Source organism: Chelonia mydas, chromosome 26 (assembly GCF_015237465.2).
Source record: "Chelonia mydas isolate rCheMyd1 chromosome 26, rCheMyd1.pri.v2, whole genome shotgun sequence".
NCBI classification, from domain to species: domain Eukaryota; kingdom Metazoa; phylum Chordata; order Testudines; family Cheloniidae; genus Chelonia; species Chelonia mydas.
The window spans coordinates 8,174,185-8,187,836 of record NC_057859.1 but is presented as its reverse complement, the minus strand read 5'-3'; the positions used below and the strand labels follow the sequence as shown (position 1 = coordinate 8,187,836).

Below are 13,652 nucleotides of genomic sequence, written 5' to 3'. Positions count from 1 at the left end.
TATTCGCAAAAAGAAAAGGAGTACTTGTGGCACCTTAGAGACTAACCAATTTATTTGAGCATAAGCTTTCGTGAGCTACAGCTCACTAAGCATATCACTATCCCATTGATTTCAATGGGCTTTGGATTTGACCCTAAATCTTTATGATGTATTCTTCTTCTCGCTATCTTCTTGCTTATGTGTGTTTAACGCAGGCCCTTCCATGTTACTTTTACAGAGTTTTATGTGTTTTAATTTTCTTTTATTACTTTGTAGCCAATTTCCAACAGCTTCACAAGATGAAACAATGAGGCAGAGCTCCTAATAAACCCACATTCATCAATGCCTTGTTTTCTCCCCTTCATTTCTAACGACTATCCAATCACTTGGACAACTGATGTTTCTGAGCTTGCAATTAGATCCATGCTTTCTGCTGATGATGAAGAGAAATTAATTAAATCAATGCTTTTAGAGGTGGAACAAACTCAGGAATATTTCTGGCAATATTTTCCCCTTCCTATAAACCTGCCGTCCATTAACTCAATACACCAGGCATGGGCTTACAATTTTTGTCCTGATGGTAAACAGTGAATTGAGATTTATATCCCTCTTCATTTTTATTATTGTTGTTAATGGAAAGCTTTTTATTTTCAGATGCAAATCAAGAAACCAGCAATGGGAGATCAGAGACAAAAATCTATAACCCATCATCCAAAGAATAAGAAGCGTTGGTAGGATTGAACCTTTGATTTCTGAAGACTAGCCCTTTAGACAGAGGTCTACGCCTGAGAGTGACAAGACAGCACAGAGCTATCAGAGGTACAGACATTTTTTTATTTTTATTTGGTGGGGTTTGAGTGTAAAAAAAAAAAAAAAAAAAAAAAAAAAAATACAATAGTAGTTGAATACCACATTAATGAGTAGTTTTATACCACAGTTAAATTTGTCTGTTTTTAATACAGTGGGAGAAAGAAGCATCTGTTCTAAACTCAGTGTTCCCATTATTTATTAATGCAGTTCCGAAATTTTGAATCGGCTAAAGCCCCCGTAAGCACTTGTCTACGGCCACGGAGACAAGTGGAAGCATTTATTATTTGTATTACTCCAGCACCGAGTGACCCCGTTGGAGAGGAGGGGGCCTGTTGTGCTAAATGCTGTACATCATGCGGTGAGACAGTCGCTGCCCCAAAGAGCTCACAGTCTGAACAGACAAGGCAAATGAAAGGCAGGAAAAAGAATGTGCTGTTATCCCCATTTTACAGGTGGGGAACCAAGTTGTACAGCGATGAAGGGGTAGAGTAGCAGCTCCCACATTTCTTGGTTTATGTACCCCACCTTCTTAAAATGTTGTGATGTGAATGGCTGGAACATCAAGCTCCCGCACCACACTTTGGAAAGAACAGGGAGTTGCCACAAACCCGGTATAGGGGCAACCTGCAGTCACCCTGAACTCGTAAAAAAACAAAAAATGGTGATGCAAATTGAATGCACAGTGGAATAAGGGAGACACACACTTAATTTGGGGCATTACTGTTCAGATACAGGTTCACCTTTTTTGCCGTCTCTCTCATTTCCACAACTTGAAGGTCTCTTGTTATTACATCTTGGAGAGGCTAAAGCTCTTTAGTACATTGTGCTTCTCAACTTCTGAAAGATATTTTTTCTGAACAAAAAAAAGAGAGAACTATTGATTCTTTTACAATCTGTTTGCTAAAAGAAACTTCAGAAAGAGATAAGAAAAGACCAATTTATTTTCTTACATCTGCTTTACTCAACTGTTGCTGAGTGCAGAACTCCAGACAGTGCAATTGGATTGTTATATGTATTCTCGGGTTACTAGTTATTATATGTAATATCCTACACATATAAAAATTTCCGCTCAGTTTTATTGTTTGCAAGGCAGAGTTGCTGATAGAATAGAAGAGTATGGGTTTCCTTTTCCTTGGCTAGTACTGTGGGTTCAATAAGTGCTTACATCATGCCAAAGAAAGACGAGTGATCTAGAGAGGAAGAAACATATTGCGGGAAAGCACAGGACTGGGAATCAGGAGAGCTGGGTTCAATTTTCAGCTTTGCCACAACCTCCCTGTGCAACCATGGGTGAGTCACTGAAGATACATCTACACTGGGTGTGTGCCCACGTCCTGGCCAAACCCAGCACTGCAGCTACATAAGTTCTTAACTTTGGATTTCTGGGTGCATATCTGAGGGTCTTTAGCACCTTGCCTCCCGAAGCTGCTCCAGGAATTGGTTTGTGGTGTCTTGACAGAGAACTGGTCTGTCCTTCCCAGATGACTGTGTGGAAGTGGTTTCAGGCTGCCACGTTTGGGCGGAGACACTTCCAGCTCTGCCCACTCTTCCCTCTGTTCCAACTGGGGGACAAAGCATGCATGACTGTGTCTCAGTGGCGTACCTGTATAATGAGGATAATATTTCAGTTCTCCCATTCTTTGTCTTGTCTATTTGGATTGTAAGCTCTTTGGGGATGGGAATTGTCTCACTGTGTGAAAACAACAAGGAGGCCGGTGGCACCTTAAAGACTAACAGATTTATTTGGGCATAAGCTTTCGAGGGTAAAAAACCCACTTCTTCAGATGCATGGAGTGAAAATTACAGATGCTGGCGTTATTGTACTGACACATGAAGAGAAGGGAGTTACTTCACAAGTGGAGAACCATTGTTGACAGGGCCAATTCGATCAGGGTGGATGTAGTCCACTCCCAATAATTGTTGAGGAGGTGTCAATTCCAGGAGAGGCCAAGCTGCTTTTGTAGTGAGCCAGCCACTCCCAGTCCCTATTCAAGCTCAAATTAATGGTGGTAAATTTGCAAATGAATTTTAGTTTAGCAGTTTCTCTTTGAAGTCTGTTTCTGAAGTTTTTTTGTTTAAGGATGGCTCCTTTTAAATCTGTTACAGAATGTCCAGGAAGATTGAAGTGTTCTCCTACTGGCTTTTGTTTGTTACCGTTCCTGATGTCCGATTTGTGTCCATTTATTCTTTTGCATAGAGACTGTCCGGTTTGACCAATGTACATGGCAGAGGGGCATTGCTGGCACATGATGGCATATATAACTTCAGTAGATGTGCAGGTGAATGAGTCCCTGATGGTGTGGCTGATGTGGTTGGGTCCTCTGATGATGTCGCTAGAGTAGATATGGTGGCAGAGTGGGCAACGCGGTTTCTTGCAGGGGTGGGTTCCTGGGTTAGTGTTTCTGTGGTGTGGTGTGTCGTTGCTGGTGAGTATTTGCATGCATAGGTGCAGTGCCTATCACAAGGGGACCCCAAGCTTCGGTGAAGACGATAGGCTCAACTGTAATGTAAATATGAATATCTAATATAGGCATAATTACATTTGTCCCTCTCACGGGGTGTTCTGAGGCATCAATATATGTGTTTTTGAATGCTTTACAATCCTCAGACGAAAGGTTTTATAAATGCAAACAAGTGTTATTAAGAGGTCCCAAGTTACCTTGGCATTATGTTTTCCCTTAAGATTTTTAATAGTTTTTCCATTATTTTTAAATGTCTTTTCCATGTTCTGCGGAACGATTCACATGGTTTTCCCTATGAAAAGGTGGTTTTCACAGATGCAAATAGAAAAATGTCATCCTGTCTCAAATATGCCAGTTGTTGCCAAATCTCATGGTTTTTACCACAGGTCTCATGATATTTTGTATTTTTGCAAAGCCCCAGCTCCTGGAGTCATGTGATTATGTGGAAATCTCAGCTTTCGTAAAAAATAGTTTTTAGTTGGTTGTGGAGAAAAGCTTAAAAATGAACTCTAAACAATAATACTGAGCTCGTAAGTAAGACTGTTCATCATAAGATCTCAGGATGATTTATAAAGGAGGGCAGTATCATTATCCTCATTTTACAGATGGGAAAACTGAGGCACAGAAAGGCGAAATGATTTGATCCAGGCCACCCGACAGGCTGGTTACAGAGCTGGGCACAGAATGCAGTTTTCTTGAGTCCTAATCCACTGCTCCATCCACTTAGCCACACTGCCTCCTCTAAGGGCTCAACAATCAGAAGACTAATAAAAAGGACCTACCATTTTTATTTTTAAAATCTCGTGATTTTGATGGGGGCCTGACACAAGGGTTTTGAAAGCTAGGGGTTGGCAATGCTGATACCGATGTATGTGACTGTAAACAATCAGTTTTCACTTGTCATGAGATGGAAGCTTCAACCCTACAGGCCATGTCTTTTGGGGTTCACATTCTGCATTCCTTCTCATGCAAAAGAAAACTGTGGAATCTCAAGTGGCATTGTTCCTGGCGGACAGAAAGGGAAGTGTTTGGAATAGGAACCGAGATCCTTCTGCTTTAGTATCACAGCACCGCAAACAGCAGCCAAATGTGCTGTTGATCGCCATTTAAGGATCCAGTTGAACATACGGGCAGTATAATCAAAACAAACTCCGTCAGTATCTATAAAAGTTAGATAATATTTGCATGCTGAGTCTGAGACAAGGCCCTTTAATTGTAATAGGAACTGACAAGCTAGATTGGCCATCTTCAGGAAAATTGTCAAGGGGGCATAGTTTGCCTGAAAGCCAGTGTTTACTCAGAATGGGCCTTTGTTGCACTAGAGAGATCACGGCAACTGAATAATTGTTGAATTAAGACACACTCCCGCTGTCTTTGTTCAGGCTGAACTCCAACATACAAATGGGGAGAGTTCCGCCTCTTGGAGACCGTTGCAACCAGTTTTGCTGGAGATTTCAAAACTGATGTAGGGAGATCTGTGGCTAAACTGATTCGTCAGCTTTGAAAGTCCCACAAAACTGGTTGCATATAGGGTTCATTTCAAGTCTGCTTTGAAAAACGTCAACTCTAAATCTTCTTGAAAGTCATCTGGAAAGTTCTTTCAACCCCCCCGCCCCCCCACCCACCCCCAATTTTAATCAGCACACAAAACATCGAGGGTGGAATCCACAAAGTTATGTCGGCCCCTAACGCCAGTGGGAGTTAGGCACCTAAATACTTTTGTGAATCCCACTAGGAGTTTCACACCTGGGGAACTATAAGCACCATCTTGCATTCATAGAATCATAGAATATCAGGGTTGGAAGGGACCCCAGAAGGTCATCTAGTCCAACCCCCTGCTCGAAGCAGGACCAATTCCCAGTTAAATCATCCCAGCCAGGGCTTTGTCAAGCCTGACCTTAAAAACCTCTAAGGAAGGAGATTCTACCACCTCCCTAGGTAACGCATTCCAGTGTTTCACCACCCTCTTAGTGAAAAAGTTTTTCCTAATATCCAATCTAAACCTCCCCCATTGCAACTTGAGACCATTACTCCTCGTTCTGTCATCTGCTACCATTGAGAACAGTCTAGAGCCATCCTCTTTGGAACCCCCTTTCAGGTAGTTGAAAGCAGCTATCAAATCCCCCCTCATTCTTCTCTTCTGCAGACTAAACAATCCCAGCTCCCTCAGCCTCTCCTCATAAGTCATGTGCTCTAGACCCCTAATCATTTTTGTTGCCCTTCGCTGGACTCTCTCCAATTTATCCACATCCTTCTTGTAGTGTGGGGCCCAAAACTGGACACAGTACTCCAGATGAGGCCTCACCAGTGTCGAATAGAGGGGAACGATCACGTCCCTCGATCTGCTCGCTATGCCCCTACTTATACATCCCAAAATGTCATTGGCCTTCTTGGCAACAAGGGCACACTGCTGACTCATATCCAGCTTCTCGTCCACTGTCACCCCTAGGTCCTTTTCCGCAGAACTGCTGCCTAGCCATTCGGTCCCTAGTCTGTAGCGGTGCCATTCCTTGTGGCATTAAAATTTCCCATTCAATCTTATGTGCAAGGAATGCGGGATTCCTTTGATAATTAGCAGTGATATTTTAATTCCCATAAGCATGAGTCATCAGAGGGGACTGAACCCTAAAACTTCAGCATCAAGCTTTACTCAGGCCTGGTCTACACTAGGGGGTGGGATCGATCTAAGATACGCAACTTCAGCTATGAGAATAGCGTAGCTGAAGTCGACGTAACTTAGATCGACTTAGAATCACTTACTTCGCGTCCTCGCGGCACGGGATCGATGGCCGCCACTCCCCCGTCGACTCCGCTTCCGCCTCTCGCCGTGGTGGAGTTCCGGAGTCGACGGCAGAGCAATCGGGGATCGATCACTACCTGCCGATCCAGCGGGTAGTGTAGACATGGCCTTAGTGTATAAAAGAGCAACTCGGTCAGCAAGTAGCAGTCGTAGGTCCCTTTCCTCTATGTGGACTAACCAGCAGAGAGAAATACAGTGCACATGATGAGGATTTGATTTGATTACAAAGTTGTAAAAATCACTTTTTAGGGCATTGTAACTAGAGCTGTGTGCAGTATTCACAACCACACGTGACACTACACTGAAACTTAACCGTTCTGCCATAAATTGAAAACTTGAATTGAGTTTGTCAAAAGATTCATGAGCCTTGCACGCAATTTTGGACTCAAACTTGGGCTATCTGGAATGATTTCTGCTTTTGTGGTGAAATCTAGCTCCTGTCTGAATGACATATGAGTACAAAGTGTGTATGAAAATATTTCAGAGGAAGTTTTCATGTTGGGTGCCCATGTGCATCTTTTCTGCAACGTTTGAAGAAATGGCTATATTTTTTAAAAATCAAAATCATGCAAAACTTCACATTTCAGTTTTGGAACGTCAAATTTCAAACTCTGACTTTGAGAAAGTCACACTTTTCTCCGGAGATGCCCGTTCCATCCTCGGAATAAGCTCTGGAATTATCCCTGGAAGTGGGGCCCGGGGTCAAAGGAAAAGTAATAATAGGAATAAATTATGGTAATATTATGCCCACGTTGAGTTTGTGCTGAAATGTAGTAAAACTTGTCATTTAAATTGTTTCACGTTTCACTGAAAATATTTCATATACCTCTGTCAGAGAAGTAAAGTGTTTACTGTCTTCTAGACACGTAATGGTGGCTTTTGTGAAATGAGTTTGTGCACTGAGAGTAAAGAAGGGTGTTTCAGACAAGGTATTGGACTGGGACTCAGTATATTTGATGCAGAATTCGTTTTACCAACTTCTCCAAGACCATAACAGGATTCAGAAAAGAACTAGATAAATTCATGGAGGATAGGTCCATCGATGGCTATTAGCCAGGATGGGCAGGGATGGTGTCCCTAGCCTCTGTTTGCCAGAAGCTGGGAATGGGCGACAGGGGGTGGATCGCTTGATGATTACCTGTTCTGTTCATTCCCTCTGGGGCACCTGGCACTGGCCACTGTCGGAAGACAGGATACTGGGCTAGATGGACCTTTGGTCTGACCCAGTCTGGCCATTCTTATGTTCTTATGTCCATCTGTCTTGTCTATTTAGTTTGTAAGCTATTCAAGACCGCAGCTGTCTCTTGCCCTGTGTATAGTGCCTAGCACAATGGAACCTTGTTCTCAGTTGATTCTACTGCAATACAAGTACAATAACAATAGTCTTAGTTCACTTCCAAGTGAAGAGATGTTCACAGTACAAAAATGCCCTCCTTTTAGTTAGCATTAACTGGCCTTCTTGGCGATCCCAGCATCAGTGCCAATGTTTTACAGGGCAAGGAAACTGGACTCTTTTAGTCCTACAAGCAATGTTTTCACTAGTCCATCAGTGCTGTTTAAGTGAGGTTTGCCCTTTTGCTGCTCATGTTTTCTTGTCCATAGAGGAATTTGCTCTCCAGAACTGCCAATCCAGCTCTAAATTCATATTTTTTTTAAAAAAGCAACACAAAACATTTCTTCACAGTACCTCGACCCGTGGAGTATTAGCCCTATAATTGTATAGGTTAGACTCAAGCTAGAGTTTAATAGCACTTTAAATCCGTCTTGGTGTGATGCTGAAATATTAACACTTTGATCGAGCCCATTCGGACTTTCACTTCTTTATCAAGTCTAGTGCAAAGAGGATTCTGTCTTAATGAACCGAGGTGCCAACGTTTTCAACAACGTCAAAATGTATACAGGTTAAAAAAAAAAACCCCGCCCATTAACCCTCTGGTTCTGAGTTGAAGCCTCCCCTTTTCATATTTCGTCACTCATTTTTTATGAATAAAAAAAGCAAGTAGCAAAATTGTGTTTATGGGGATAATAATTACTGCATTTATTACAAAACAAATTACTGCTTTTCTTTTGCCTTACAAAAGAAAACACAGTCCGCATCCTCGTCGACAAAAATCGTTTCCTAGGAGATTTCGTTCTGTTGCAAAAATATTTACTTGTAATCAGAAGACATTTTCTTTCTACTATTTTCTCTAGAGCCTAATAGGCAGCGACACATGTTTTTAATTAGCATATGGAATGATGGGGGGTTTTTACCCTCACCGAAAGAGGCAAATCATGCTCATTGGTAGAGCTCTGTGCGGGACCTTTTAAAATCCTGCTCCCACCCATTCTTGCTATTATGTCAGTGGGTCTCGTGGGACTTGTGGGATCCCAGTCCCGCTGCAGAACTGTATCACTTGGCACTAAACCTGTGTGCAAACCGCAACCCCTTCTGTCTTTTGTTAAGGTTAACTTCACTCCAGGGTGAACTGAGGCTTCAGGCCTGCAGACAGGCAGGCGCTGAACTTTAAGCATGCAAGTTGTCTCACGGCCTTCATTGGGACTATTCCTTGGCTTGAAGTTGTGCGGGTGTTCCCAAAATCAGGGCCTGACGTGAGTTGAGCCATCTGCACCAGGATTGAATTTCCAGTGGTTGCAATCCTTTGAAACCACTTCATCTTCAGTTGATGCCTTCCTCCCCTTCTCTGGAACCCAGTCATATTCAAGTTATGTGCTGAGCTAACCCTGTGGAAGCTGGTCATTTTCAGATTTTAGCTTCATTTCCATCTGCAGAACCCCATGTGTGACTTGAGGCATAATCTGAAGACAGTATTTCCCCCGCCCACCAAAGATGGCTGTGCAATTGGGTCTTTGTCAACCGTCCTTGCCCTGGTGAGTGAGCTAGAAAAAGAATCCCGTCGTTTCTTCCCAGCTGCAGTGGCTCTGCAAGAATCCGATGGCAGCAGTGTAATTTTCCCAGCTCCCTACGCTGCTGCTCATCTCTTCTCTGACTACTCAGGCACTTGCTGTTTGCTGTACAAATCTAGATTTTCTTTTAAATGACTGTATTTCAAATTCCAAATGTAAATGAAACATATTGTTTCACAAAAAAAACCCCCAAACCTTTACATTTTCACTCAAGTCAGCAGATAGGACCGTGAATACAAAACAGGGAGCAGATGAGCTGAATAAGTAGGGACCGTTTTTTACATAGAACAGAACCACTCTTTAAAGTTGCAGAGAGCGAGTCTTGCTATTGAATTCAGTGGGCTTTGGATCAGGCCTTGTGCCACCAAACTTGAATATTATTATTTATTTGCACTGCAGTGCATGCAACTTAAGGAAATAAATCAGAGGGACATAGGCATTGCCACGCTCAGCTGTACGGGTGGTCCTAATGCTTGACCTTGCGTCTGATAGTAGCCAATAACCCAAAGTGGGCAATTATTTAAAACAAACAGCTCTGTCCACAGAGAAAGTTTCTGCCTAAATTCTTCAGTTAAAGGGTAGCACAGCTGGTGGGAGGGCCTAAGTCACAACGTGCAGATATGGATCTGAAACTTCCTAGACATCAGGAGTGTTAAGATCTGGGGAGTTTGGTTCAGCTCATCATGGGTGATATCCTGGTCCGATTTGCCAGGGGGGAAAGGATGTTTCCTTAAAGATGAAGTATTCTGATTTATTTGTATTGTGGTAGCATCTAAGAGCCCCAGACGTGGACCAAGAATTGTGCTCGGCGCAGTACAAACACACACCAAAAGGACAGCCCCGACACCAATCTTGCTATGGCCCAGGAGCAGACTCTCTGAATACTGCATGATTCTGCAGCCCTTTTTATTTTGGACACACCTTGGTGCACGGCAACCATCCTTAACTGGCTGCCGATACACCAGTGTGAGCAGAAGCCGGGATTAGCTGGTGGGAGCTTGCTAGATCTGTACTTCTCCATTCATTTTTTTATTATTATTATTTTTTATTCAGAGCAGCACAGTCCTAATAGCGGTAAGGTTTTTATGCTTACAGCTAGCCCAGCCAGGTCATGGAGTGTTATAAATTGCTGATGAGGAGTGAAGCACTTCTCCTTGCAGGGTACAGTACATGGTCGGTCCCATTAAGAATAATAGTGCGAATAACCATAAGCCATTAATTTTGATGAGAACAGGCCCGTATCACCTTAAAAGAGAGCGTGCCGGTGCCATGGGAGACGTGCAGCTGTTTCCACCGCTCAGTCCCGTAATGAACAAAAATCGGAAAGCAGCTGCCCTTCACCTGCCAGACAAGCACGCCAGAGCCCACGAGAAAGTTCACCCGGTTAGCATCCGTGAGGAGAAAGTGCTGAGGAATTATTGCATTAGCGCAATAAGGCTCTAAAGAGGCACAAAATGCATATGTGACCCTGCAGTCTGGGAAAGGCCTGTTTGAGAGTGAGCAATTTTATTTCCTGAAAATGAAGTAAGATGGAACAAATTGCCTGGCTCTCTGGCTTGCAGTCACTCAGAGGCAAATCCATCAAGATTCCCTCGGCACCTTGTGGATATCCTTTTAGGAAAGTTAGCAAAAACAGCGAGGAGTCTTTTTGGAAAGCTGAAACTAGCATCCTTAGAAGCACGTCTTAGAAAAGCATCAGTGTTCTCCCTCTCTCATTAGCATCCGATTTAAGTTAGCTTTCCTTTGCGCTGAGCATGACATTAGCCAGCATCTACCATTTAATTGTGTATGTTTCCAGACCCGCTGAGAAAGGAGAGTCCCTGTTCTTATTTCTCCAACAATACAAAGAGGAAGGAAGTGAAATTACAGGGGCTGACTTTTTCTTTTTCTTTTTTTTTTTTCCTTTTCTTTTGCACTTGCTATATTTGCAAATCATCATTCAGAGTCCCTAATGTAGACAATGTTCCTCGCGGGGCCCTCCGTGGTTGCTGCTGCTGTCATTAAAAGCAGAGCATTTTCAGCTAAAAGCAGCATATCCCCTCATTATTTTAAATAGCTCAGGAGTGTGCTCTCTGGATATACCGAGTTCCATATCAAGCAAACACTCTTGCACTGGCTCTAAGAAAAGTGATGGGCAATTATGAGTCTTTTTCATCCCATTTTTGCTCATTGCCAATGTTCCACCGGGATCTGCAATGGAAATAAGGAGGGTCAGAAGGGAAGAGAATATGTACGTGCACAGAAACGAGGACAACGGGCCCTGAATCTTGATTGGGGCTTCTAGGCACTACTGTGATACTCAGAGATGGTGGCCTTTGATGGTCTCTAATGTTGTGCCTAACTCCATTGCTGGTGCAGATCATGAAATCCAGACTCACTAATATGCTTGTACCCCAGGTGGAACGTAAGGGACTAGTTCAACTGCACCAGGCAGCCTGGTTCTTTCCCAAACTTTGACCTGGACCTCTGTAGTTCCACGGTTTCTGAGGACTGGCTTTGGATATGGTTTTCCTGTGCTGTGAAATGGTTTTCCTGACCTGAGAACGTTTTTGAACATTCGAAACTTTTTTTTCTTGGCTCAGCTCGGGAGGAAAAAGTCAAAATCTCAAAAATGCTCAGGAATCAACAATCTAAAAAAATAAAAACGTAGCTTGGGGGACATCGAAACGTTTTGTTTTGATAATTTTGAAATGTTTCTTTCCAGTGTCGATGGTTTGTGGGCTTTTACAATTTCCCTTTGCTTTAATTAGCTTGAATTTCGAAATGAAATGTCATTGAGAACCGAAAAAATGAAATTGTTTATTTTAGAAAACATCAAAATGGGATGCTTTGAAAAATCCACATTTTTTCCAAAACCAGCATTTCATCCCTTTCCCGTGAACAGTTTTGGTTTCCATGAATTGACTTAAAAACCCAAACTTTGGTTGAAAAATTCCTGACTAGCTCTAGAGGGAATTATCTCTACCCCACTCCAGATCCACATGTGCATGGTACTCCCTTTTGTCTAGCAGGGGGCTTGACCTTCTCTGAATGGCTGGTGCCCCTTGCCTGGACCTTAAAGAGGGCACTTTGTGGGACTGGGAATCCATGCAGGGAGAGGGGCCAGGAATTGGGCAAGCCAGGAGAGGAGTGAGCAAGCTGAGGGAGGTGGATGGACTTGGTTTTCCATTCCAGCCACACGCAGGTCAGGCAGAAAAGGGCTTTAAATGCTGAATCTCGTTTGTGAAGGGGGAGTCCACTTTTAAGGGAGTACCCAGGGCTGGTAGCTCCTCAGATCCAAGCTGCTTGCAGAGAGCCACTGAGTCCCCAAACCTGCACATGGACAGACCTGACCTATTGCTGATCCCCTGAGACCTGCAGCGTTTGGGAAGAAGGTTGCACACCCTGTTCCAGCATGTCGGGCCTAACCAATGGAACGATGTTGGGGGATGTCCTTCTGAGTACAGCTGCGTGAAACGTTTTGCCTGAAACCTTTTTAGGTGAAAGGTAGTTTTAGTGACACCAAAACATTCTGCATACCGAATTGTTTCAGTTGAAAAAAAACGAACAAAATCTAAATGTTTTGTGTCAACATTTTTTAAGCTGAACGTTTTTTTTTTGTTTGGTTCAAAATGACTTTGCATCTCAAAGTTTCCTTTAAGTTGATTAAAAAACAACAACAGTAAAACTCCACGTCAACAGGCCAATGCCCTGTCACCTATGCGGAGGACCAGTGTGAACGAAATATCATTTTCTGCTGAATCAGCCTTAATCGAAGATCAGTCGTAGAGTTTTTAATGTTTCACAAGGTGCTTTCCCGTTGCCTCAAGTTTGAGGATATAGAGAAATCTTTGTTCCAGGCCTGGCGCAGGCAATCTAAATTTGAGAGGGTCTTTGGGGTCAGGAGTCATAATAAGCTTCAACTTGGCAGCTGAGCCTGTGGACCTCTCTCCGTGTCGACAACCACGCTGGAGTCTCTAGAGTTCCCAGCACATGATATATCCTTCAAGAGATGCTTTAAGCTGCAGGCAATGCCATGCAGCTGGACCAGGTAGGCTGCATTCTTGGGGGAGTGCTTGGAATTGCAGAAACTGATCTGGCGAGGTCAACAGAGACACCCAGATTGTCCCCTTATCAATCCACCTTCTCCATGATTTTCACCAACGGGTTGCTCCAAAGTACAGCATCCATGCGTGAGAAGGAACAGAATTTAAATTTTCTAGCAAACTGGTCCATGTTTGTCTGGTAGCTACTAGTGTAGGGGACATTTCATCATTAAAATGGTACAAGGCTGAAGCCAGGATTCCTGGCAACAAGCAGGGATGGACCAGCTCCCATTCCACCAGCAGCTAGGGAGGACTCTGTTATGTCCTGCAGCCCCAGGACTGCCTGACTAAGGATAAAGGCTGTAGGATAATGCTGCAGGTTGGGGAAATGGAAGCCTCTCCCTGTGATGGGGAGTTGCAATTTACACAAAGCCAATCTCCACCTGCCCAGAGAAACTTTTTTTTTAATATTTTTTTTCTAAAATAAAACTGAGGAATAGTAACTGGGGGACTTCCCAGGGCATGCAGTAGTCACAGGTTTAGGGACTATCCTAGAATACAGTCCTGTTGGCTAGAAGTAGACAAGAGGATTAATAGGATAATGGATACCTCCTTAAAAATTACTTCCCAGAACTGTGTTTTGGGACATATCCCATTATCTTTAAAACT

General features: G+C 43.3%; 1 long non-coding RNA gene across 2 annotated transcripts in view; it reads left to right on the top strand.

Annotated features, from left to right (window-relative positions):
* The window catches only part of LOC122463882, a 398,090-nt gene that overhangs the window by 380,263 nt on the left and 4,175 nt on the right, over positions 1-13,652 (top strand). The window contains exon 4 of one of the 2 annotated variants that reach the window (XR_006287590.1): positions 634-798. This is a non-coding gene — a long non-coding RNA (uncharacterized LOC122463882). Of the gene's footprint in view, positions 1-633; positions 1,269-13,652 lie in introns of those variants that run through there. The other variant, XR_006287591.1, reaches the window with a different exon arrangement.